This window comes from Mus musculus, chromosome 4, assembly GCF_000001635.26.
Source record: "Mus musculus strain C57BL/6J chromosome 4, GRCm38.p6 C57BL/6J".
Taxonomy (NCBI): domain Eukaryota; kingdom Metazoa; phylum Chordata; class Mammalia; order Rodentia; family Muridae; genus Mus; species Mus musculus.
Window position 1 is genome coordinate 155,475,633 of NC_000070.6, and position 24,508 is coordinate 155,500,140.

General features: G+C 48.3%; 1 protein-coding gene across 4 annotated transcripts in view; it reads left to right on the top strand.

Moving 5' to 3' along the window:
* The first annotated feature begins 15,667 nt into the window (after positions 1–15,667).
* Gnb1 (guanine nucleotide binding protein (G protein), beta 1) overlaps positions 15,668–24,508 on the top strand; it is a 67,970-nt gene continuing 59,129 nt past the window's right edge. For 3 of the 4 annotated variants that reach the window (NM_008142.4, NM_001160016.1, NM_001160017.1), the window contains exon 1: positions 15,729–15,948. The gene's annotated coding sequence lies outside the window, so the exon portion shown is untranslated. Of the gene's footprint in view, positions 15,949–24,508 lie in introns of all 4 variants that reach the window. The other variant, XM_017319977.2, reaches the window with a different exon arrangement.

Here is a 24,508-nt window from a genome sequence, read left to right on the forward strand (position 1 = left end):
CCACTATATGCAGAGACCACATTAGGCTCTTCATATGTCAGCAGACCTACAAAATGTTTCTGCCTCTTTGCTTTTGTGAATAATTCTGTAAGGAACATGGAAAGATACTTTTTAGATAAGATTAACATTTGAATGGGTAGGATTTGGGAAAAGCACATAACTGGCAACATACAGATGGGCCTGGTCTATTCAGCTGAAGGCCTTGAGAGAAAAGACCAACAGGGGAGGGCAGGAGGAGGAGCAATTCTATCTGCCTGCAGATGAAAACAACATCAGATCTTCCCTGGCCCTCCAGCCTCCGTAATCATGTGACCCACTTCTTTAAATTCAGTCATTCCTTATCCAACACATTTATGTCTGCGAGAGACAAGGTGTGTGTGTGTGTGTGTGTGTGTGTGTAAAATGTCTCTAATCCAAAAGGTCACACAGGGGAAGAGACCAAACTCTCAAGAGCCAGAAAGGCTCAGGCACAGTGTGTTCCAGGGACCTGGAGACATCCTTTACTGTAGAGCACACTGTTCCGAATACAGCCATATGGGTCCCAGAGATTTGGGAGAATATGTATACAACAGGAAGCGCCCAGTACTGCCTAGCTCTGGTGCTTTCAAAGACAGAGAGCCAGTGTCCTAGCTTCATCTGTCGTTAAAATGTAATATCCTGAACAAAAGCAATTTAAGGAAGAAAGGGGTTTATTTAGCACACAGTTCCAGGTTTCAGTCCTTTATTGTGGGGAGGCCAGCAGCAGAGGCTTCAGATAGCTCCTATCACACCAACTGTCAAGAGCAGAAGGAGGGAGCTGGAGAGATGGCTCAGAGGTTAAGAGCACTGACTGCTCTTCCAGAGGTCCTGAGTTCAAATCTCAGCAACCACATGGTGGCTCACAACCATCTGTAATGAGATTGGATGCCCCCTTCTGGTGTAGCTGAAGACACCTACAGTATACTTACATATAATAAAGAAATAATTATTTGAAAAAAAGAAAAAAGAAAAAAGAGTTGGGCAGTGGTGGCGCACACCTTTGATCCCAGCTCTTGGGAGGCAGAGGCAGGAGGATTTCTGAGTCCAAGGCCAGCCTAATCTACAGAGTGAGTTTCAGGACAGCAGGGCTAGACAGAGAAACCCTGTCTCAAAAAAACAAAAACAGGCCGGGCGTGGTGGCGCACGCCTTTAATCCCAGCACTTGGGAGGCAGAGGCAGGCGGATTTCTGAGTTCAAGGCCAGCCTGGTCTACAAAGTGAGTTCCAGCACAGCCAGGGCTACACAGAGAAACCCTGTCTTGAAAAACAAAACAAAAACAGAAAGAAAGAAAGAAAGAAAGAAAGAAAGAAAGAAAGAAAGAAAGAAAGAAAGAAAGAAAGAAAGAAAGAAAGGAAAGAAGGAAGGAAGGAAGGAAGGAAGGAAGGAAGGAGAAGCCAGGCGCATGCCTTTAATCCCAGCACTTGGGAGGCAGAGGCAGGCGGATTTCTGAGTTCAAGGTCAGCCTGGTCTACAAAGTGAGTTCCAGGACAGCCAGGGATACACAGAGAAACCCTGTCTCGAAACCCACCCACCCCCCCAAAAAAAGAAAGAAAGGAGAAGAAAAAAGAGCAGAAGGGGGAACAGGAAGACACTCATGCTCACTTGCTCCTTTGCACTTAACTCAGTTTCTCCACTCTTACACACTTTAGCACCCCCTCACTACTAAATGGTGCCACTCACAGTGTTCTGGGTCCTCCTAGTTAAGAGGATCCCCACAGGTGTGCTACAGGCACAAAGTCAGTCCCTCATTGGGACTCTTCTCGGGTGGTAACTGTAGGTGTTCATATTGTCACAACCACCCTCTCAGCCCATCTTCTACAGATTCCCCGAGACAAACTGAGTCCTTGCCTCAACATCCTCTTGGAACACAGACCACGGCGTGTAGAAAGGGGTGCTAAAGGTGAAAGCCAAACATTGAACCCCAAAAACACATACAATGAGTGGAAGAGCCCAGTACTATTTAGGCGATATCTAGAGGTATGTGTGTCAAGTCCTGAAGAAGAGAAAGCTGACTCAAAACCCTGCGATTCTGCCTTGAGCTCTCTTGGTTCCTCTCTCTGTCTGCTCGCCGTCTCTCCTCTTTCCCCACCCTTCATGTCCTTTTCAGTCTGGACCCTTCCAGATGCCTGGCTCTGCTCTCCCTCATATGTACAATAGGAGTGACAATGTCTTCATTTTCATTCACCTGGTGCTCAGAACCCTGGGAGGAGCACACAGGAGCCTCCTTCCTAGGGGTTTGACCTCTTCTAGTTGACTCTTCTAAGATACGCACGGGTCATTTGTCTCTGCTGGCTTCTGCCACCCACCATCGTCGTCTCCAAATTCTAGGGTCTGAATCCTCATCAGCTTCCGTCTCTCCTAGACTGCTCAATAAGCAGACCCTCTCTCTGGATTCCAGAGCCAACTACACCCTGCTCCGGGGTGCCTACCGTGTGGGCACCTCTCTCCTTGGACACTTATTCCTCCTCGGTCTCTGTTGGAACCCTCCCTCTTCCCAAAAGCCTGTCAGGGTCCCCTTCAGTTGTTTTTCTCTACCCTGCTCTAACCACCCTCTCCTCTACTGGGTGTCACTCCAGAGCTGCCTGCTTTGTCTACTCTTACTACAAAAGCCACATAGGTGTGACAGGAAGCTCTCCTGTCACATGGAAAGGGACAGCTATCCTCCACGACTGGGGACATTTCTCTCTGGCAGTTCCCTCGGTCACTTGGGGATGCCCCGGATTGAGATCCTTGTCCGTCACCGTGACACGAGCCCCCTCTGCGTCCACTGTTCTCAGCTCCTTCCCTAGGAGGCCCATGGCTTCTCGCTACTCCTCTGAGCCTCTATGATATCAGAATCCCATCTCAAATGGCGATTTCCATGCCTCCTCCCCTTTGGAGCTACCTGCTCTATCTTTTCTTATGCCCTGATGGGCCTATACTTTGCAACGCTGCTCTCCTCCTCTCTCCCCCAGGAACTGTCGACTAAGTTCCTCAGCCTCTCTGTGCCTGAATCTATCCCGGAACCCTTCCCTCACCTCTCTGCAAAAATAAATAAATCAGCTTTTTAAAAAAGATTTATTTTATTTATGAGTACACTGTAGCTGTCTTTAGACACACACCAGAAGAGGGCATCGGATCTCATTACAGATGGTTGTGAGTCACTATGTGGTTGCTGGGAACTGAACTCAGGACCATTGGAAGAACAGTCGGTGCTCTTAACCGCTGAGCCAACTCTCCAACCCAAATAAATCAGTTTTTTAAATTTTTTAAAAAAGATTTATTTATTTATTTATTTATTTATTTATTTATTTATTTATTATATGTAAGTACACTGTAGCTGTCTTCAGACACACCAGAAGAGGGGGTCAGATCTCATTATGGGTGGTTGTGAGCCACCATGTGGTTGCTGGGATTTGAACTCAGGACCTCTGGAAGAGCAGTCAGTGCTCTTACCTGCTGAGCCATCTCTCCAGCCCATAAATCAGGGTTTTTTTAGTTTTAATTTTTTCTTTTTTCTTTTTTAAGATTTATTTATTATTATATATGAGTACACTGTAGCTGTTCAGACACACCAGAAGAGGGCATCAGATCTCATTACAGGTGGTTGTGAGTCACCACGTGGTTGCTGGGATTTGAACTCAGGACCTCTGGAAGAGCAGTCAGTGCTCTTACCCGCTGAGCCATCTCTCCAGCCTCCAGCCCCAAATCAGTTTTTTTAAAAATAAGCAAAGGACCTGGGTGGACGTCCCTCTGAAGAGGACAGAGCAGAGATTGTAGGAAACAAACACAAGAAAAGATGTTCGGTATCACTAACCATGGAGGAAAGGCAAATGAGACCACAGCAGATAGGTAGGGTAGAACCCAGTGGATAATTTATGTTTAGAAAGCACACAAAGCCCTGGATTTCATTCCTAGCACAGAGAGGTAATGATGTGTGCCTGGAAAGAAGCACACACACACACACACACACACACACACAAACACAAACACATACACACCACATAAACACACACAAACACATATACACTACACAAACACACACATACACACATAAGCACACACACACACACACTGTGGGAGTAGAAAATAGAATCAGGGAAGAGTTGAGGTGGTTCTCTGAGTTCATCAAGGTTATCTACTAAGACTATACATGACTTTGGTAAAATAGGCAATTAGGCTCTTAGGCAGCTCGGTGGTGGGTGGGAGTAAACCCACCTAGCAGGCATAATACACCTGGATCTATATCCAGCACAGCCAAACAATTTGTATTGAGACAGATACTCACCAACTTCTCTGAAGCCTCCACACTTCCCACCTACCACAGGAGTGGGTCTTCCTGCATACAAAGAGACCTGGATGGGAGCGCCAGCCACCAGACATGGCCTCTGTCCTCATCTCTGCGAGGCCAGGCTGAGCCTCAGCTATGTTTTAGTGAAGTAGAAGTGACAGATAGTGCAGAATACAAGAAATGTATTGCCAGACAGAGTTTATCTCCTTTTTAGTCTTTGCTTGTTTGTTTTTGTTTTTGAGACAGAATTCCTTCATGTAGCCCTGGCTGTCCTGGAACTTGCTCTGTAAACCAGGCTGGCCTCAACCCCAGAGATCTGCCTGCCGCAGCCTCCCGAGTGCTGGGATTGAAGGTGTGAGCTGCTGTTGCCTAGTCCTTTTTATTCTTTTTGTTTCCCCTAAAGATTTTTTAAAATTTTATGTAACTTGGTGTTTTTTTTTGCACATATGTCTGTGAAGGGGCTAGATCCCCTGGGATTGTAGCTGCGTACACTTGTAAGTTGCCATGTGGGTGCAGGCAACTGAACCCCGGTTCTCTGGGAAAACAGCAGCCTCTTACTTTTAAAAAAAGAATGCTTACCTTTACCATCTGTGTATTTGCCAGCGTGTACATATGTGCACCTCGTGGATGCCTGCTACCCAGGAAGGCAGAAGAGGGTTTCAGACGCCTTGGTACTGGAGCTGTACATAGACAGTTGTGAACCATCACCGGAATGCTGGAAAGCGAACTTAGGTCCTCCAGCAAGAGCAAAAGATGCTTTTAATCTCTGAGCCACTTATCTGTGCCCTCACCCCCAGCCTTGAGCGTCTGGATCAGACCTTGTTTGCCTTCAGATCTAGGTAAAGTCTATCGTCCTGCCACATCCGCAGCTTCCTGCAAGAAGCCACGACCTGTTGAGCAGCTGAGCTTGTTTTCCTGGCATAGTGGGGGAGGGATCCCCCCACACACCCACTTTAAAAGTCAGACTAGAGAATTAAAACACTGAGCCTTGGTCAGAGAACTTTGTCTTGGCTCGTTATTTCTCTGGCCATCCTTCCCATCCATCTCCAGCTTTCCTTTCAGGAGCCCAGTATCCCCTGGCCACTGGCAGCTACACTTATCATCTTTACTTCTTTGAGCTCGAATTTCACCTTGTACCTCAGGCTGTCGTCAAAAACCGTAATCCCCCTTCTCTCTAACTGCTGACTATTGAGTCTTCAGGCTTGGCCTGCTAAGATTTTCTCTCCTTCATGTTGCTGAGGGGTTAGGCGGACAGCTGAATTGAAAGCCTTTGGGTATTGGTACAAGAGTGCCGCACACTGTGAGGCGAGGTCAGCATCGTAAGACCCTTATTTAATCCCAGCACTCAGGAGGCTGAGACAGGCGGATCTCTGAGTTCCAGGCCAGTCCGGTCTCAGAGCGAGTTCCAGGACATTCAGGGCGACACCACAAAACCTTGTGTCGAAACACTAAAAAATGGGAGTGGGGGTGTTAACTGGGCCCAGTTGGACGTTTCTCCCAAGCCCGGTCCTGACTTTGTCCCTGTCAATCATGCCAAGCTCCTTCTCTGCTCCACTTTTAAGCCCTTCTTTCATTCATTCAACCAATCCGGAAGCGGCGCCGCTCGGAGTTCGGAAGTTCCGCTTATTTCCCACCAGGTGGCGCTCGAGCACCATTCGCAGCCAGGCGTGGCGGCCAGGGCTCTTCGGAGTCTGTTGGGACTAAAAGCTTGGGTTGGAGACCAGGGGTGGGGCGCTCTGTTTTCGAAACGCAGTCTTGTAAGTATCACTTTCAAGTTTCCACAATTGCAAAGAAAAAGAATAGACATAAATTCCATCTCAGCCACCTGGAAAGCTGACAATAGCTACAGTCCTGCAGGTGCAGACCCTAACTCGGGGTGAGGGGATGGGGGCGGGGTGGGGGGCACACGCAGAACTCTAACCCCAATCTGTGCAAGTGCCAAGTTTCTGACTAACAATCCCTGCAAACAGCCTTCTGGGCATGGTGGCGCTTGTTCCCACCAGGCGAGCCAACAGGCCTGGACCTAGTCCTTGGAGAGGGAGGACCACGCTGTACTTCCTGCTCTGTCCAGCCCCAACTTGGCTCAGGCTCATCTGAGCCGCCCATGGCTCTGGACTCTACGATGGGACAGGGAAGGGCTCGCCCTTGTTCTTTTCTGTCTTAAATGTTCAGCAGAGCCGTTTTATCCAAAGGCATTGAGGGCACAGACTGCTCTACACCTTAAGTCCATTGTGTCCAGCCACCAGAGTAGAAGTGGCCTTAGCATTTGCCAGGGAGTTCCATCCTATCTACATCTCTACAGTACGGAAGGAAAACTGAGACTGGGTAGTAAAGCTAGTGAGGCGCATGCATTCTTTTCTTTATAGAGCCCTGGCCTGAGAGGCAGCGTTCGCAAGCTGTAGTGGGTAGGCAAGGCAGCAGGTGACCCCAGGAACACCCAGTCAGTGTTGAATCAAAGGCATCTACTCTTGTCCCCACTGCAGGGCTGGAGCGCTTCTCCATATATATAATCTTTTCTAGGAGTCAAGGAAGGAAAGCAATGGCGTACACCTTTGATCCCAGTGCCCTGGAGGAAGAGGCAGATGTATCTCTGTGTGTTCGAGGTCAGCTTGGTCTGCATAGTGAGTTGCAGAGCAGCCAGAAATACATAGAGAGACTGATGATTGGAGAGCGGGGGGTGGGGGGAAAGGAAAGAAAAGAAGAAGAAAATTAAAGACCCCAAAGGATAGACTGGGTGTGCTGGCACGCACACATCTTTAATCCCAGTACTTCAGAGGCAAAGGTTGACAGATCTCTGTGAGCTCCAGGCCAACCAAGTCTACATAGTGAGGGCCTATCTAAAAAAATAAATAAATAAATAAATAAATAAGTATATAAAAAATAAACTTCAGAGAGCAATAGAAGGGCAAATGAGGCAGAATAGGAGACCATTAGAAGTCTGAGCTAGTCGCAGGGCCGACCACAAAGGACTCAGGGCAGGCCTAGGCATGAGCCCCAGAGGTATTGCAGCAGGGCCCAACCCATCTCACAGGGACGTCACAGAGAGAAGCTCCAGGGCCCTCGCTCCCTTCATGGCCTCCTAGGCTGTTTTTCAAAACACCAAGCACCGTTGGCCCAGCCTCCCCTGGAAGGTACCTGAAGGCTATAGATGTATAGATGATGCTGGCTCCAGCATCCGTACCTCACAGCTGGAGGCCAACCCCAATTCCAGCCCCACACTGTCAGTCCTCCCAAAGCACAAAACTGTCACTGCCTGGAGCCATGGCTCGCTCTCCCCCATGCCTGCCTCTCCTCATTGCCTCTTTCCGGCAAATCTTGCATCATCTCCCAGGTGGTAGGTGACTGAACCACAGGGACAAAATTCTAGACAAACAGCTCTTGGACCCCAGAGGCCACTCAGAAGGAAGCTGCCCCTGCAGGATCCAGGTCCTGCCAAGAATGTGTTGGCTGAACCCCTGGGGTGCTGCCCTGGGGCTTGAGGCTTAGCATCAAGGATGGCTCTACAGAAGGTTAAGCTGTTAACTGCTTCTTGCCTTGGGGCCTCTACAAAAGGGTCCAGGGCCCAGTGTCAAGGATGGCTGAACATGGCTTAGATCACAGTTGAGTGACTCTGGGTAAGGAAGTGGTATGAGGAGGCTATTCAGCGACTCTTTCATTCCTAGTACTATTGAACTCAGGATGGTGCACTACATATGGATTCTTGCTCGGGTCCCAGGCAGAGGCCTGGGACAATGTCACTGACATGATGAACAGACTCAGGCACGAGGTGAAAGGTCAGCTGGCCTGAGGAAGAAGTGGAAGGGCCTAGAGCAGCTATCTCAACTGGGCACCATCAGCAGGGAGGGGACAAACTCCTGAAGACTGGCTTCCCACCTAGCATGGGGCCGCTGGGTGGGAATCAAGAGACCAGCAGGACAGAAAGGACAGTGACATGGACGCAGTAGAGAGGCAGAGGCTGAGAAATCACAAGCTCAAAGCTAAGCCAATGCTGGCTGATCCTGTCTCAATGCTGTTGGTGGTGTGACACACCTTGAATTACAGCTCTCGGGAGGCAGAACCAAACCAAACCAAACTAAACCAAAATAAAAATCCTATCTCAATTTCTTTTTAATTTAAAAAAAAAGGGGGGGAATCTGCTGTTATATCCTCTAATCCCAGCACTTGGAGGGCAAAGGCAAGAGGATTAGAAGCTAAGGTCATCTCATCGTTGACCTCATAGTGAGTTAGAGGCCAGCCTTGGATACACGAGACACAGTCTCTCAAATATTAAATAAATAAATAAATAAATAAATAAATAAATAAACAGCACATTTTGCTAGGCAGTGGCGGCATGACCCTTTCATCCCAGCACCAGCCAGAGGCAGGTGGATCTAAGTTCCAGGACAGCCGGGGATACACAGAGAAATCTCTCAAAAACAAAAACAAAAACATGTGTGTGTGTGTGTGCACCATGGGCATGTCTGGTGTCCACAGAGGCCAGAAAAGGGTGTTGGATTCCCTTGGAATTGGAGTTACAGAAGGTTATGAACTACCATGTGAGTGCTGAAAATCAAACCCAGGTCCCCTGGATGAATAGCCAGTGCCTACAACTGCTGAGCCATTTCTCCAGCCCTTTCCACATTTAAAAAAAAAAAAAAAGGTAAGATAAAGCCAGGGAACAGAGTCAACAGACATATCTGAGGGCTCTCTCTCCCTTCTGATTAAGTCCACGAGTACATGTGAGACTGTGGAAGTTCTTTGTGGAGACGTGGGACAGAGGAGGGGAGGGGAGGGGAGGACAACATGGGCATGGTGAGGAGAGCAGCAAAGGACATCAAGTGTGGGTTCGCTGGGGCTAGAAGGCTGCAACCCAGAACCTTCCTCAGGGGGGTCAATCTGGCAAACTGGGGTGACTTTCTGTTAGAATGTGGCATACAGATCTTCAGCCTAAGGGGAATTCAGGACTCTATGAACAGGACCCATTATGGCCAGAACCATACCTACTAGGGGTCCGGAGAGGCTTATAGATGGCCTCCCCTGCCCACTGGAAATGGCTCTGATAGTATTGTCTTGTTTAGTGACAAATAGTTTCCTGGTGTAGAAGGGCACTTCCAAGTACACATTCTGTCCATACCTGGTGGGCCCAGCAGGGTTGTGGACAGGATTCTGGGACAAGCTCAGTTCCAGCAACAATCCTGTGGCCCCTTAGCCAGAACCCTAAGGAGCCTGGCCTCTGTGGAAAGTTTGAGAGCTGGGTGGCTTGCCCCTGCTGCTGCTGCCGCTGCCACAGGTGTGATATGTTTACCTAGCAGGTGTTGGAAGAGCCTAGTCTCAGGATAGTGGGTCCCAGGGTGCCATCTGCTGGGAAAAGAGTCCCCAGGATGTCAGGAACTCCCTTCCCTCAGGCAAGGCTCTAGGCAGAGAAGAGAGCTGGAGGCAGGGGCCTGCACCTAGCAGCTCAGAATCTAGGTAGCTCCTTTGCCTTAGACAAGCAAGCTATCATGACCTCAGGGTCCATATCCGGTTTCTAGATTCAGCATGGCCAATAAATAGTATGTGTGTTTCCCCATTCATTGTTCCCAGAACCCCTTTCCTGTGTCTGCCTAGGTCTGTAAGTTAACACTGTGTGGGGGAAGGAAATGTTTTGTCCACAAGCCACAAAATGTCTCAGGGCTAAGAACTGCCTCTGGACCAGTCTACTTCACCAAGCCACCCATCAGGCCCTACCTCTGGCCACTGAGGCCTGTACCCTACATCCCTGTTCACTGAAGTCCTCTCGTCTGTGTGTATGTCAGAGTCTGGGAATAGGCCTTTGCACCCCTCAACCTCTGTCACATCTCCATCCAACCTTTCTCACAGAGAATGTATCAGGGTATGGTCACCAGTTGTCCTGTCAGGCCAGAACCCGTGGCCTGCAGGAAATGGAGGAAGTCCAAGAAAACAACGGTGGCCTTTGCTTATATTGCTTCCCCAGGCTGGGAAAGAAATAGGACTAGGGACTTTTGGGAAGGAGGGGGCCATGGTGGCCCCAGAATTCCCAGAGATTGAGATTGTACCCCAAGACATGCCTTAATGGATGTCTAGGGGTAGGACTGGGGCCCAAAGCTGGGTAAAGGGAGACCTAGTTTGCTTAAGCTATTAGGTGGAACTGAACAATACAGGGATCTTGGAGTTATGTTTGTTTCAGCTGTCCTGCCCAGCACTAACTGGACGTTCTGAGAAGCCATTGTCCAGAGCTGCCTAATAATTCCTGCACTGGGCAGCAACCAAATTGATCTTCACCCACGAGTACCACAAACAAGAAAGGTTCCTTTAGGGGTAGCTTAACTGCTCTCCAAATTCTGAAGTTATATGTTTTCTTTTGGTTTTGAATTTTTCAAATGTGTATTGGCAGTTAGCCTAAATTTATGTCTGTGTACAGGCATCAGATCTGTTGGAATTGGAGTTACTGACAGTTGTGAGCTGCCACGTGGGTGCTAGGAATTAAACCCGGGTCCTCTGGAACAACAGCTAAGGCTCTTAACAGCGGAACCATGTCTTCAGTCCCTTGGTTTTGATCTTTTTTAAGACAAGGTCTCAGTTGATAGTTTTGAAGGCCTGGAATTGGCTATGTCAACCAGGTTGGACTTGAATTCATAGCAACTCCCTTGCCTGGCCTTTTGAGTCCTGGGATTTTATAGGCATACACCACAACGCTTAACTCCAAATTCTAGTTTCACAGGAAGGTTGGTTGTGAGGGGACCTTGAAGTTTTTTTTTCCTCTTTTGAGCAGCATTTTCCTCCTGCCTGGTGACAGGAAACAGACCCATCCTTTAGGCTGGAAACTTTGTGTTACCTAAACAGAGCTCCTAATGGTAGCCTCCAGCTTTCTGCCACGAGGGCCCCTTGAAATCTAAAGGAAGCGCTTTAGTGTCTTGTTTTCACAGATGTCTCAGATGCCTCTGAATCCTGCAGTGCTAAGCTGGGGTGACCAGAGGGCAGAGTTCATAGTACTGATTTCCTTATCAGGCAGAAGGAAGTATCACATGGACGAGCAGAGGCATGGGTGGGCTGTGGAGTACCTCAGCAGCCTCATGGAACACCTTGTTTCAGCCTCCATAGCCCAGCTGTCTGTTCATGAACCAAGCCAATTGCTTTGCATACAAGATGGCCTAAGGTTGTGTTCTTGTTGGCTTGATTTATCATTGTTTCAACCTTTATGTCTGGGCCCCTGCTCTTTCTGCTTCTAGCAGCCATCTTCATTAGAGAGTTTAAATGAAGATGGCATCGGGGAGTCCCTTATTTAGGTTTCTCTATGGCACCCAGGCCACTGCCTAGGCCAACAGGTTCACACATGTAACTCAGGCTGACGCACCCTCCCACAAATCCCAGAGAGATACTTGTTGCTTCTTCCAGGAAGGCAGCTGTGTGGAAGTCGGAGGACACCTTTATAGTTTTCTCCTTCCGTTTGTACGTCCTGCTTGTGCGGCAAGCACTTTTACCCAGTGAACTGTTTGCCAGCGCCTGTTTTATTTTTGAGACAGTGGCTCTCTAGGAAGCCCAAGCTGGCTTCATCTAGACTTAGCCTTCTGAGTGATGGGACTGCCATCGTGCCTGGCTCACTGGGCACGGCTGGGCGTCCTTTCCACTTCCAGCTCACTTTGGTCCCTGGATACGGGATATCTGTTTTGTGATCAAAGGTTAGTGATCTGAAGGATCAGTGCTTGAAGCCTGGTAAGAAGAAATAGCCACGGGGCCAATCTGATGACTGGGAGGGGACCAAGGTCCTTTGAGGATCCTGGCCAGTCTACAAAGACTACCACCCTTTTCCTGCCTCTTCCTGGGGATAGATGTGGCACAGGAGGTTAGGACTGTGAGCTGCATGGGTCCTGTCCAGGTTACCTAAGCAGAGTTGGCAAGGATAAGTGTGCTAAGGGGATGAAGGAGGGATGAGGGTCTCCTCAAGAGCCGTGGCCCTGTTCTTTCATCAAGCCCCGCCTTTGGAAGCCCACAGGAACTAATTAGCACTTCCTATCACCTACATTCTGAGTCCCTGGGCACCATCACATGTCCCTCCTCTTTCCTTCCTCTTCTTGGGGGCTCTGTGCTGTGGAGGCAGGGGCAGGGTGCATTCTCACTTACTGGAAGTGACAATGGGGTGGCTGTGTGGTAGAGAAACTAGACAATGCTCAGCAGGACAGGAATGGATGCTCACAGGGTCCGAATCCAGGCCAAGATAAAGGGACTTTACTGGTCACTACCCTGGCCCCTCCCCCCCCCCTTTTTTTTAACCAGATCTGGAAATCTAGAAATGTTCCTTGGTGTTTCAAGCCTCTTCAAAGCCTGGCTGGAGCAAGGCACCAGGGCACTGCCTAGCTCTGGGTCCCGTCACATGTCTAGATTGTTTGAATAATTCACATTTAAGAAGACCTACTTTCCTGTTAGGCCATTTCCTGCTCAAGAGTGAATGGGGGAGGGGCACTTGAATTATACATCCATGCTCCCTGGGTTTTTAGAGAAGGCTGGGCACTGAGCCAGCCCCTGGGCAGTGCCTCCACCCTGGAGGCCTGCTTAGCCCTGCAGCCACTGCTGATGGGCCCTGGGCTGGTCATATCTGACTGGGTGTGGCTATGGACTTGCCATCTGATTTCTGAGATATTTCCTGAGAAGGGAGTGTGCCTGAAAAATCAGGAGAGGCCAGAGTCCTGGGCTAGAGGCAGGGATCCCCTAAGCTTTTGTCTGTGGAGGGGGCTGGGTGGCAGTGTAGGAGCCAAAAATCACAAGAGGCCTAAGCTAAAGGGACGAAGGAGTTTCAGAGACTTGGGGGAAAGGCTAGCTTCTTACCATCTTCAGGGCAGGCTTCTAGTCCGAGCAGGCTGGAGACTGACCAAGGTCCAGGGCCAGAGGTCCCTGCTGCCCGAGGAGCGCACATATCAGATTGAGGTGAGGCCATGTGGCAACCTGAAGCTTCGGCTAGGGATCTGAGAATCAGGGGTCAGCCCCTCCTCTTCTTCCTTCCTTCCCCTCAACTTTGCCCCTGAAACCCTGTCCATAAACACAAAAACGATTACCTCAGCGAGCATTATGGGGCAAGTTCCAGGGAAGGCTCTGCCCCACCCTGAACAGTCACAGATCAAGGATAGAGGAAAGTACAGAGGCTAAATCTCAAAGTCTGAGGAGGCTGAAGCAGGAGGATCCCAAACTCTAGGTTAGCCTGGGCTGTCTCTAAGCAACAGTCCAGCCATATCAACCACGTTAGGCTCAATGTCCTCATAAGAGACCTTGCTCATGGGCTGGCAATAACTGGGAGCAGGGAGGCAGCTTATGGAACAGGGGAGCCCCAGAGCCTCTAAAGGGCCCAGTCTACTCCCTCCCTGCCCCCATCTTCACTATGAGACCTAGGAGTGGCTGAGGGGTACAGCCACATGGAGGACGCTGGAGAGATAACTTGCCTTGCATACTTCAGGCTAACTGCCTCTGTCTGGTTCCTGTCTATAGTACTTCTTCCTCCCTCCCTCCCTCTCATTTCTGCTTTAAGTCCTTCACCAGGGAGGCCCTGAAGGGCGGGCGTCAGGCCTGCTGGTGTTTGGTGATTACCTTAAAACCTGAGACCACCGGACAATACTCAGAAACCCAACCCTCTAATTTTCAAAAGGTACCAGAATGTACCCCATCCCTTTACCCTTCACTGTGGAACCAACAGGAGCCTGGGTCCCGGATGTCTCCTGGTTACCCAGCTGTTCACATCCTCTAGCTCCACCCTCTTTTGGACCAGCAGGGACTAGCAGGCATCTTATCTCTCCCACTCTCTTCCCAGGCATTGCTCCGCTTGCTGGGCCTTGGCCCTCTCATTTGGAACTTAGAATACCACTTAGATACCTTCTTCTCAGATCATAAATATCCTCTGACATCCTCTGGGGGTGGGGTGTGTATGGTGGGTGAGGACGTCTTCACCAGAGTCACAGTATTAAAGTAGGAAATGAGCAGGGCAAGACCACTGGGAATAGGCTACCCTTGAGGAAATGAAGCTGGCAATGGATATTCTCTCGGGACTGGGCTACTAAGGGGTTGGGGACATCTGTGCAGAAGTGGTATCATCAAAGGTCTGGCCTTCACAAGTTCATGGAAGAGGCACTTGTGGGAAGTTGGAGTCACAAGGGACAGTGGAGAGAATGGTGAGAAGGAAGGACCCTGTACTTTTACTTGGAGAGAGTGGGATGATGGAGCTGTCAAGAACTTCAGGTAAAAAACAGTCACAAATGACAGAGTCAGGTCTCGAACAGATGGAGTGAAGGGCATAGAGTCCCAGGGGTCAGAGGCCCTAGGGTGAGATGATAGCAGTGGTGGATATATTTGAGGTAACTGGAACCAGGCTTCTTACTCTCAAAGCAGGTCACTCAATATGCAAGGAAGAGAATATGCAGTATTTTGGAGAGACCACACACTTACTGTGATCAAGAAAAAGATACGAATGCCCACATGACCATCTGCATGTACATATATGTATGTTCATGTAAATGTATGTTTTCCCTCAGGGTGCCTGCTCAGCAATGACACTTTTGTAGCAATGAATATCCAATACCTGGTTCCTCACTTCTACCCATCCACTAGCAGAAGCTAGGGCTCGTAAAATCAGGCGTCAGATCAGGGCTGGCACAGGGAAAGTATATGAGGAAACTGTCAGGACTGAACAATGACAGACACATTTCTATGGCCCGGCAGGAAGCGCCCAGGGCAGGGAGGGGGAAGTGTGCAGACCACTCAAAGGCTGTTTCAAGAAGGAATGGGCTTCAAGGAAAGGCTGCAAGGTGCACAGAAGCTAACAAGAAGGGAAGGTATCAAGTGTGAATCATGGAAAGGTCTCAGAGTCAGCGTGGTGGCCAGGCCCCCCAGAGAGTTGTGGCTCTTGTTTAAAAGAGGGTAGTGCAGGCCAAGAGGAAATAAGAGAGGTATTCACCTGGTTTTGGAAAGGGCAGAATGGGAGTGAAAAAGTCATTGTGGCAGGAGTCATATTAGTTGAAGATGGCTGGACAAATAGGCACGACGGACCAGACCGGATGGCATGTCTTAAAGATTCTGGTGGTTAATCTTGACATCTTTCCTGTCCCACCTGGCTATTCCTACCCCTCTACCCCCGCTGTCTAGAACCTGCTAGGCCGTTCACGCACGCACGCACGCCTTTCGGCCCTCCCGGGCTGGTCATTCAGGCAGGACACACCGCCCTCTGGCTTGGGGCACATGGCACAGGAGCCGACACCGTCAGGTCAGAGCCAGAGGCCACCGAGGCCGATAGGCTGCCAACGTCCCTGGAAGACCCTTGCGGGGTGTGTGGGGTGGTGGTGGGGTGGGGTGGGGGAAAAAAATCACGGGTCCTTTAAGCCTCTCGCGCACGCGCAGAGGGAAGGAGGGGCGGGGCGGAAAGAGCGGCACGCGCACGCCGCCCGTGCGCGGTGACGCGACGTGGGGTTTCCCGAGGCTGCGGGCAGGGGCCGCCGCGCCCATCCTGATGGCTGGAGGCGTCTGAGGGGCGGACGGCGACGGCGGCGGCGGCGGCGGCGGTGGCGGGCGCGGGCGGCGAGGGCAGCGGGGCTGGGACTGGAACAGCCGCCGCGCGGACCCGACCAGCCTCGCCGACTCCTGCCCGCAGGCCGCGAGCGCGACGACCAGGCGGCGGCGTGGGCGCCAGACCGGGCGAGGGCGAGGTGAGCGCGGCTGGGGTCTGTGAGCTGAGCCTGCCCCGCGCTGGGCCAGGCCCTGCGGCTCTTCTCGCTCGTGGGTCATCGGCCGCCGTCTTCATCCTGCTCTTCAGGGTTGGGTGGGCGATCCCCGGCGTGCCGGGTGGGCGGCAGGGCTGGGGTCTCGGGGTCCGGGGGGTGAGGGATGGGGCGGAGCCGCCTGGGCCGGGGCGCAGGCCCGGGCCGGGGTCTTAGGCTCAAGGCCGCGTCCGGGGTGCGGGCCCGGAGATGCGGCAACCTGGGTGGAGGTCCTGGGTTCAAGGCCAGATCTGGGATGGGTTCTGGGTTCAAGGCTGGATCCCGGATGCGGGACCTGATCTGTGGTCTTGGGTTCAAAGCCCGTGTCGGAATTCGGTTTCCAGACTCATTCATGTTCCTGGGGTCGAGGCTGTTGCGGGGGGCGGGGGGGTCTAGGGCCTGATGCGGGATCCCGGAGGTGGTCTTGAGTTTTAAGAAAGGGAACGGGATGCAGGGCTGGGGCTCGGGTCGTAGGTTCGAGCCTGGATGGCTTGCTAAGGTGGGGATGCCAGGAGAGCCGCAGGCGCTTCTTCTCGCGGCCGAGTCCCCGCGGGAACAAAAGCCGAGCTCTGCCCTCCGGACCGCGCCTTCCTGCGGGGCGTGGGACTCGGCCGGGCGCGCGGGGAGCGGACACGGGGCGAGTCTACTGGATTCGGCCATCAACCCCTGCCGGGTGCGGGCCTACGGCTACCAAGCTTCCCAGCTTCCTTCGCTGCCGGCCTTCCTGGCCCCAGGCACCCGTAAATGAATGGGCGCCGCGTCCGGTCGCCGCGACAAGATGGCGATACCCGCCTTTGTCAGCCAGGACCGCGCCGTCCGCTGCCGGGGCTGAAAACAAAGGCCGGCTCTGGTGGCCGGTGCAGAGGAAAAGGCGCCGGGCTCCTGGGTTCGCCTGATGCATCAGTGCTGGGAGGGGACGTCCTGCCCAGAGCACTCAGAGGGTGGCCTAGTCTTTCCGCGTCTCCTCCACAGCCTCGGGTTCCCCTGGGGAACTGCAGCTTGGCTTTTGACCTTTTGATACATTTAAACATTTTTTTTTTCCGGGTTTTTTTAAACCACAGGATTAGCATCCCGAAATAGCATCCCTATACGTGTTCAGCTCATCTTTAAAGAGGTTATGTCAAAATTTTTATTTTGAGAGGAGAATTAGTGGGGCTTCATTTAATTAATTAATTGTTTAGTGCATTGCTGTTTTGCCTGGATGTGTCTGTGTCTGTGTGTGTATGTGAGGGTGTCAGATTCCCTGGAACTGGAGTTAGAGTCATTAGCTGACTTGTGGGTGCTGGGAACAGAACTCAAGACCCTTTGGAAGATCAGCCGATGCTCTTAACCCCTGAACCATCTCTCCAGCCCCGAATTAGTAGAATTTATAAGTATATAAATGACACTTGTGCATGAATTTTGAAATTTCAGGTAATTTGTAGTGTTGGTTTGGTAGTAATAGTACTTTGTATTGTTATGTTTCGATCTGATAGCAGCAATCAAGCCTTTCTCTGTGTGTGGTTAAGTAGCCTGTGAGATTTACTGTTAACTAAGAAAATATGTAGTCATTCTATCATGATAAATGGAAGTGTTAATATTGTGAAAAGTTCCATTTCACTGTGGAGACTAAATGTGGTCCTCAGAGAAACCATTAGTCAGTTTCTATGTAGTTTTTGTTTGTTTGGGTTTTTGTTTTGTTTTGTTACATCTGAAGCTGTAGTGGTTTTTGGTGGTGGGAGATATTTGAAGATAAGGCTTTTAGTTTTCATGCTAAGATGTCTTCTGGATTCTTCTGGAAGGTATATTGCAAAAGGAAAATTTCTTCCGCCGGGTGTTTGGCCAGGGATGGAAATGTGAAGAGGCTTTGAGCCTCTAGACAGCAGAGCTAGGTTCTGGATAGATAGGACCTAGGGAGAGTGACCTTTTTCACAGACCTGTGCAGGAATGCAGTGCAGCTGGGAAGGCCCTGGTCTGCATGGGAGAGGCTAGACTGTAGGTGTAGGGTTCTGACTGCACGTATTTCACTTCTACAGTGTGCTGTCTTTCTTAGAAGGTGAGAGCCTTGAAAGTCAAAAGTAGGTTTTCTGAGGCTGTGTGCTCATACCTGCTGCCTGGCTCCTGGGTTTAGTGTCAGATGCTCAGTGTCAGGATTGTATTTTATTTATCTGGTGGTTTCTTGCAAGGATCTTTTTATGCAGGAGATTGAGCATGCAACTTTGAACAGTGTCTTCCATGGATGAACTCATCCACTGGATACAAACAGTTCTTAAATAGTATCTGAGCTGATATCAAATCTGTATTCGTTTAATTCGAGTAGTACAGAGTGCCCCTTGAACACACTTTTTAAAAAGGCTTTTCTGTGTTTGATAGCCTTGGTTATATCTGATTTGGGTGAAGGGGAGACCAGGTAAACTTCCTGAGATTTAGAAGGTTGCAGAATAAACAAGATTTGGTAGGGTATCCTCTAATCCCAGCACTCTGGACAACCAGGTCTACCTACATGAAGCTTTGTTTAAACCCTTCCTTTCCCTAAAGTCTGCATAATGGTGGTTTTGTCTCTTTTTTAAGAGTTGAAACTTGACATCTACTAGTGAGGATGATTTCTGAGATTATCCGGGTGCATTTGTATTGCTCACTGGAGAAACAAGCTGACTTAGAGAAGATGCTCTCTCAAAAGAAGTGGTGCACAGGAGTACTGAAGCTTTGTTAATTTCATCTAGGTAAAAAATACTGCGCTGTGGGCTGGAAGATGGCTCAGCAGTTAAGAGCACCGACTGCTCTGCCTGCCAGAGGTCCTGAGTTCAATTCCCAGCAAGCACATGATGGCTCACAACCATCTGTAATGGGATCTGATGCCCTCTTGCAGTGTATGTCTGAAGACAGCTGCAATGTACTGATATAAATAAAAAATAAACCTTAAAAAAAAAAACGCACTGGGCTGGAGGTTCAGGTACTTGGTGCCAGCCAAGCCTGAGCACCCAGGTTAGATCTCTGGAGCCCCTCTAGGGAAAGGGAAAAATGCACTTCTGCAAGGCCTCCGCCACTCATGCACAAACTTGCATTGCATAAGTATAATTTAAGAAAATCTATTATCCATTGGTATTGTTGGAAAGTTAACAGCACTAAATGGAGCCTTGAGAAAGGCATGAGCATAGCCGGGCGTGGTGGCGCACTCTGGAGGCAGAGGCAGAGGCAGAGGCAGGTGGATTTCTGAGTTCGAGGCCAGTTTGGTCTACAAAGTGAGTTCCAGGACAGCCAGGGCTATACAGAGAAACCCTGTCTCGAAAAACCAGCATGAGCAGTCTGCAATCATCTACCATCATCAGGCTGTGTGTGGCCGGTGCTTACCGTGTGAGCCACAGCAGCTTTGTTTTAGAAGTACACTATCTGCAGTTACTAGTTGGTTCATTGGATTGTTTTTCTCTGCCCAACAGATTTGGCTCATGTCAGTCACCAAATTGGATTAAATTCTTTATGTGGGCTTTGGTTTTAGCATTAGTGGATTGGATTGGTAATAGATATTCTCGGTTTTATTATCTGGACTTGACCATATGGTGTGCTTTTGCCACTTCCCTTTAGTTTAAAAGACCATCTTACCCAGGCTGTCCTAGTATTCACTGTGCAGGCCAGGCTGGCCTCTGGTGGTCCTTCTTCCTTTGCTTCCCAAGTGCTAGGATTCAGGCGTGAGCCATCATGCCCGGTTTGTGCCATATTACTTAAAAACTCCTTTTAGCATATATCTCATAAGACATGGAACAAAATGCTTTAGAATTTTGGTGTTGTTTTTTTTTAATTAAATTTATTTACTTATTTATTTATTTTAGTATTTTATGTGTATGGGTATTTTGCCTGTATGTATATGCGTACCCATGTGTGCTTGGTTCCTGTGGGGTCCTCTGCTAGAGAAACAGTGCTCTTTTCTTTCTTTCTCGAGACAGGGTTTCTCTGTATAGCCTGGGATTAGAGGCCTGCACTACCATGCCCGGCGCGGAACAAGTGCTCTTGACATCTGAGTTGGCTCTCCAGCTTCTTTTCTTAATTTTAAAATTTTAAATCTTTAATTTTTTTCTTAATTTTTTTTGTGGGGGAGGGGGTTTTGTCCTGAATGCTGGGACCACAGCTGGCATCTTCTTAATCTTAATCTTGTTTTAAATTCTGATTTTAGAGCCGGGCAGTGGTGGCGCCTTTGATCCCAGCACTTGGGAGACAGAGGCAGGTGGATTTCTTGAGTTCGAGGCCAGCCTGGTGTACAAAGTGAGTTCCAGGACAGCCAGGGCAATACAGAGAAACCCTGTCTCAAAAAACGAAAAAAAAAAAAAATTCTGATTTTAGGAGCTGATGGTGTGTACTTGTGATCTCAGCACTGGGGAAGTGGGGACAGGATTAGGAGACGGTCAAGGTCATTAGCTACATAGTCATTAAGACCAGACTGAGCTACATGAGATCCTATTTGAGTAATTCCAGGTTTGCATTTGGGTGTTTGCATTGTTTTAAAGACAGAGCTCACAATGTTGTTCAGGCTAGTCTTTCAGCTGTTCAAGGCTTCCCATCACTTAGTTTTTCCATTACATTCTTCCCAGAGCTGTTTGTTGTTATTTGCAGCAATTATGAAGTAGAAGTTCAATTAAATGGTTGGTTTAGTGATCATTGAACAAGAGAAGAAAACATTTAAATTAAAACATACAAAACAAATGCTTAGTAATGATGGGAAGTTGGTCCTATGATATTTGTATAGATGTATGTATGAAGAGAGCGTGTATCATGTTAACTGTTCTGAAATAGGGATGGGCACCATGCCTTTTTAAAATTTGGATCTTGTTGCATAACTCATGTAAGACATATAGACTTAGACATTGGAGTTTGTAACTGAGAGGACTGCAGACTGCTTCTTGTACAATACTGGCTTTAGGGAGCCATGTTGATCTCCTGGTGCTGCTGTTGGCTTCCATGACAGAAACTCTTTTTCTTTTATAGAATATAGTTGCCTTCCTACCTCCCACAGGATTTCTCTGTGTATCCCTGTCTGTCCTGGGACTCTGTAGATGGGTAAAGCTGGCCTTGAACTTAGTGGTCCACCTGCCGCTGCCTTCCAAGTGTTGCTGTCTTGGGACTTGGCCTGTAGACCGGGCTGGCCTTGAGCTCAATATGTTTAATTATGTTGTTTTTTTTTTTGTTTGTTTGTTTGTTTTTGTTTTTCCAGACAGGGTTTCTCTGTATAGCCCTGGCTGTCCTGGAACTCACTTTGTAGACCAGGCTGGCCTCAAACTCAGAATTCTGCCTGCCTCTGCCTCCCGAGTGCTGGGATTAAAGGTGTGCGCCACCATGCCCGGCATGTTGTTATTTTCTTTTATTATTATATGTAAGTACACTGTAGCTGTCTTTAGACACGCCAGAAGAGGGCGTCAGATCTCATTACAGATGGTTGTGAGCCACCATGTGGTTGCTGGGATTTGAACTCTGGTCCTTCGAAAGAGCAGTTGGGTGCTCTTACTCACTGAGCCATCTCACCAGCCCTGTTTTGGTTTTCTAGACAGGATTTCTTTGTGTAGCCTTAGATCAGGCTGACTTCGAACTCAAACAGATCCTGCTTCTGCCTTCCAAGTGCTAGGATTAAAGACATGTGCTACCATGCTTTCAGTGATTTATCTTACTAAATCAGAATTTTGAGAGAGCATTTGTAAAATCTCTCCAATTTAAGAGACTAAGGAGTTGGAGAGATGGCTCAGTGGTTAAGAGCACTGCCTGCTCTTCCAGAGGTCCTGAGTTCAATTCCAAGTAACCACACAGCTCACAATCATCCTTAATGGGATCTGATGCCCTCTTCTGGTGTGTCTGAAGAGAGTGACAGTGTATTCACATACATAAAATAAATCTTAAGGAAAAAAAAGAGGCTAAGATCACATAAAAAATGGTTCTAAGGGGGGATGGTATAGGGAACTTTCGGGATAGCATTTGAAATGTAAATAAAGAAAATATCTAATAAAATAAAAAAAACCCTATGATTATACAAAAAAACATGGTTCTAAGAATTATTTAGTTGAGTCCATTCTGCTGTTGATAAAAAGGCCATGATAAGATAATAATTAGTAGTCCCAAATTTTTTTTTTTTTTTTTTTTTTAGATTTATTTATTTATTTATTTATTTATTATATGGAAGTACATTATAGCTGTCTTCAGACACTCCAGAAGAGGGAGTCAGATCTCGTTACGGATGGTTGTGAGCCACCATGTGGTTGCTGGGATTTGAACTCTGGACCTTCGGGAGAGCAGTCGGGTGCTCTTACCCACTGAGCCATCTCACCAGCCCAGTAGTCCCAAATTTTATAATGTACTTTATCAAGAGGGGACAGATTATATAAATTAGTTTGTAATGTTAGACTGAGAACAGTAAGGATGAATGAAACATGCTTATTAACTTGCAGTAGTTGTGTGATTGTCTTGTAACTCAACAGCCCTGTGGTGATCATAAAATATATACTCTACAAGGAGTATAAATACTTGTCTGCTTGTCTGTTAGTTTATATTCCCTTTCCTTTATATTAATTTAGTAATTTAAATGCTTACTCAGCATCTTTTGGTGGCGCGGCAGTGGTGGGTGTGGGTGGGTGGGGTCCCGAGGATAAAGTTGTGGGAGCCTGACCTGCAGGAATAGTGGAGGTCAGTAGTTCTCAGGGATACCTAGCCAGTTCTAGAGCTCAGTGAAGTGTCTGAAATAAGTTTGAGGTCAGGGACAGAGGAGAGGAGATGGGGTGTTTCTCATACAACAAACAGCAACCAGACTCTGTTATCCCCCTTGTCTTCAGCACCAGAGCAGTATCTGGCACATAATAAACACTCAATAATAATTTATCCAAGGCCAGAAATTTCCCTCGGGAGAAGTAGATATAGAAAGATTAGAGCCTTGGAAAAAATTGTGAACTTTCATCTAGAGAGCTCTAACAGGCATTTTGAAGATTTGGGTAGATTGACTAGATGGGGACCATGCGTAAGCCTGGAGCATGCTCACATCAGGGAAGGAGGAGGCTGGTTGGAGTTTCAGCTGGTGATCAAGAACGAGCCCTGGGTTGCATGGGTTGGGCCACTAAGTTCAGGTTCTGTCCTGGGTGCTTGTTGGGGCAGATAATGATTTTGATTTGTGCATGTTGGGATGGTGGCTACTCCATCCTCACATTCTGCTTCACAGACCTTGAACATTTTCTTGCTCTGTGAAGTGTGTTTTGAGTTCATTTTCCTCATTTAGGAGCCTCTCTGTGCAGGGCATTTCTGGACCTCAGGCCTCACAGTCTGATGCTGAGCCTTTACTGGTGCACCACTCTGTATGTAGCTCCTGAAAAGCTATACATACAACAAATATTTATACGACTAAGGCTGGAGGCCTTTGGGGGTTATTAGCATTTGATGGTGATTGTAGCCTTGGGATCATTGTTTATTCTGACCTATGAATGTTAAAGTGTAATCTGTATAAACTCTTAGCAGTTGCTGCACCCTTTTACGTGTTCCTTAGGTTAAAACTAGTTGTAATCATAAAACATTTTATTTGACTTACTACTGTGTTGGATTTGCACTGGTGATGAGTAAACAGCTAACCACTTAATACAGATAATGGCTGTGGAAAAACTAGTTTTTCACAGCTCTCAGGTTAATGATTGGGCATAGTGGCACAGGTCTTTAATCCCAGACTTAGGAGGAAGAGGCAGGGAGATCTCTGAGTTTGAGGGAAGCATGGTCTGCATAGTGAGGTTCAGACCAATCAGGGCTTTAAAAAAACCATTAGTCCAGGCTGCAGAGATGGCTCAGTGGGTAAGAGCACTGACTGCTCTTCAGAAGGTCCTGAGTTCAAATCCCAGCAACCACATGGTGGCTCACAACCATCCATAATGAGATCTGACACCCTCTCCTGGTGCATCTGAAGACAGCTACAGTGTACTCACATATAATATAATAAAATAAAATAAAAATCGTTAATCCTTCACATTTATTGTTTTTACTGTTTGGAAACAAGATCTTGCTGTATGTCCCAGGCTCCAACATGAACAGAGTGAACCAGGTGCTTAAAATAACTTGATATTGGTAACATACTATAGAAACTCCCAGGGTTTTATTTTATGATAATGTAACAGGAATATTTAATATAATTGAAATAATAAAATAGAAAAATCTCAGATTGCTCAGTGGTTAAGAGCACTGGCTCTCTTTCTACCCGAATACCACATGGTTGTTCCGTAACTCTGGTTCTGGACGTCTTCTGGTCCCTGTAGGCATGCATATGGGACATAGACATACATATAGGCAAAACACCCACATACATAAAATATAATGAGATTTTGTTTTTGTTTTTCAAGCAGAGTTTCTTTGTATAGCCCTCCCTGTCTGTCCTAGAACTAGTTCTGCAGACCAGGTTGGCCTTGAACTCAAGAGATCTGCTTCTGCCTCCTGAGTGCTGGAATTAAGGGCATGCGCCACCACCACCCAACCATAAAACAAATAAATATAAATATACATATTTATTTACTTATTTTAACCATGC